The sequence below is a fragment of the Hippopotamus amphibius genome, chromosome 3 (genome assembly GCF_030028045.1).
Source record: "Hippopotamus amphibius kiboko isolate mHipAmp2 chromosome 3, mHipAmp2.hap2, whole genome shotgun sequence".
Lineage (NCBI taxonomy): Eukaryota > Metazoa > Chordata > Mammalia > Artiodactyla > Hippopotamidae > Hippopotamus > Hippopotamus amphibius.
Genome location: NC_080188.1, coordinates 15,533,540 through 15,536,326, shown reverse-complemented (window position 1 = coordinate 15,536,326; position 2,787 = coordinate 15,533,540). Strand labels below are relative to the sequence as shown.

The 2,787-nt window shown below is 39.1% G+C and overlaps 1 pseudogene; it reads right to left on the bottom strand.

The window, feature by feature from the left end:
* Positions 1 to 206: 206 nt before the first annotated feature.
* On the bottom strand, positions 207 to 1,669 carry LOC130848403 (elongation factor 1-alpha 1-like; annotated as a pseudogene).
* Between the last annotated feature and the right edge of the window lie 1,118 nt (positions 1,670 to 2,787).

The following is a 2,787-nucleotide window of genomic DNA, read 5'->3' as shown; positions in this document are numbered from 1 at the left end:
CTTCATTAAAATTTGTTTTAATGGGTCTCAAAATTCTGTGACAGATTTTTGGTCAAATTGTTTCCATTAAAAAGTACTGATTTTAAAAACTAATAACTTAAAATTGCCACACACACACGCACATGCCCATAAATGTGCGTCCACAAGATGTTCTCCTTTCCTTCTGAAGGTTTTACGATGCAGCGCTATCAACTAGTCTTTTACTATTAAACTTGAATGGCCGAGACAAATAGTTCTGAGACTGCTCTTCTATCACTGATTAAGCCTGGGGTGGTAGGGACTGGGGATAATATTTGTTTAGCCTTCTGAGCTTTTCGGGCAGTTTTGGTGACCTTACCAGCTCTAGCTGTCTTCTTGTCCACTGCTTTGATGACACCCAGAGCAACCATATCTCACGTCACCAACAAGGAAGTGCCCCAGATGAGGACTGGCACAGAAGCTCTCAACACACCTGGGCTTGCCAAGAACTGTATCAATGATGGCGAAACGACCAGATTTCAAGAATCTGGGAGTATCTTCCAGCTTTTTTTCCCAGAACAACAATCAATCTTCTCATTCAGCTCAGCAAACTTGCAAGCAATTTAAGCTGTGTGACAGTTCAGCACAGGTGCATACTCAGCACTGGACTGGCTTGGATTGTTCAGGATAATCACCTGAGCCATAAAGCCAGCTGCTTCTACTGGTGGGTCATTTTTGCTGTCACAAGGCACACTGCCACAATGGATATCTGTGACAGACACGTTCTTGACATTGAATGTCATGCTGTCCCCAGGAAGCTTCATCCAAAGGTCAGTGGTGCATTTCAATAGACTTTATTTCAGTTGTATCATTGACTGGAGCAAAAGTGACCACCATGCTAGATTTCAGAACACCAGTCTCCACTCAGTCCACACGGACAGTACAAATAGCATCAATTTTATACATTTTGTAGAAGGGCAGACACAGAGGCTTGTCAAATGGATGAGTTGGTGACAGGATGCAATCCAGAGCTTCAAGTAGCATGGTTCCACAGGCTTTGCCACCTTAATGGGTGGCTTTTTAATCCCTTGAACCAAGGTATGTTAGCACTTGGTTCCAGCTCATGGTTACCATTTCAACTAGAAATTGGCACAAATACTGCTATGTTGGGGTTGTAGCCAATTTTCTTAGTACAAGTGTTGACTTTGTTAAAGATTTCCTTGTATCTCTTCTGGCTGTAGGGTGGCTCAGTGGATCCATCTCATTAACACCAACAATTAGTTGTTTCACACCCAGTGTGTAAGCCAGAGGGGCACATTCTTAGAGATAACCTGCTTCAAATTCACCATCACCATCAGCAGCCATCAGAACACTGCACCGTCAGCCTGAGATGTGCATGTAATCATGTTTTTGATGAAGTCTCTGTGTCCTGGGCATCAATGATGGTCACATAATACTTGCTGGTCTTGAATTTCACAGGGAGATATCCATCAATGGTGATACTGAGCTCACTTTCAGCTTTCAGTTTATCCAAGACCCAGGCATACCTGAAGGAGCTCTTTCCCATCTCCATAGCCTCCTTCTCAAATTTTTTGATGGTCCTTTTGCTGATTCCACCACATTTGTAGATCAAATGGCCAGTAATGGTAGACTTGCCTGCATCTACATGTCCAATGATGATCATGTTGATATGAGATATTTCCTTACCCATCTTACCTTAGATTTAGCACTAGCTTTCATGACACCTTATTCTGGTGGCAAATCCATTGTGAAAAGCCCTCCTATTCCTTTTAATCAATATTCAGTATTCAAACATAGGCTGATTGCTCCCAAGTTTAAAAAAAGAAAGGAAGATTCATCGGACACCATGTTCTTTTCCAGCTCCCTCTCACTGACAGCTAAGTTCAAAGAGAAATTGACCATGCCCGTAATTTCTATTTCATCATCTCTCATTCCTCTACCTCTACTCCTACATGTCATATTTCCCCAAGACCTTCATTTTTCACTCTGACTGCTTGCCTTGATGATTTAATCTCCCCACAAGTTGTCAAAAATAGTCAACTCTATTATATTGACTCTGAGCTATAAATTTCTTTCATATTTAACATCAAAAAGGTAATTCATTTTTAGATTAACTGCATATCATATTTCTACTGGCAATTTTTATTTATTGTTTCTTTCTGCATGGTACAAAAATAATGGTGCACATTATAAAATATAGCATTTTCTATATGAAGAAAGACAGAATTGGCATAAGCCAACATATGTTGATTCTCCTCTCAGTTCCAAACCTGTATTTGAGCAATAGTAGTTACATGCAACTTTTCCTCAACCTTTGTAGTTGGAGTTCTCTCAAGCATCTTGTGTTCAACAAATAAAAAAGCAAATGCTTGGAGTACTTCAATCACATATGCTCCAACTCTAGTCTTTACCATTTAAAAAAAAGCCTTGATTTTCAGGCTTTTCATTATCAATATTTGTCTTAAATCTAAATGTAGTCATTCGGTAAGTTTTACCTCCTAAACAATTATTAGTAAAACTAACATTTGTTGAGGAATTCATGTACTAACACTTTAGGTTCTTTGCATGCATTACCTTAGTTTTATTAGAAAACACAACAAAAACTAAGAGTTTGGTACCACTATCATCCTCAATTTCCATATAAGGGAATTAAGACAGAATTTTCCAAGGCTACACAGTTAGTGAAGTGCGAACACAAAATTGGATTTATACCTTAGGATCTGTGTTCTGTTGTTTCTTTTTCTCACATTTTTTTCATGCAATTCATTAGCAAATCCACTCAACTCCTTTTATTAATTGTGCACACTG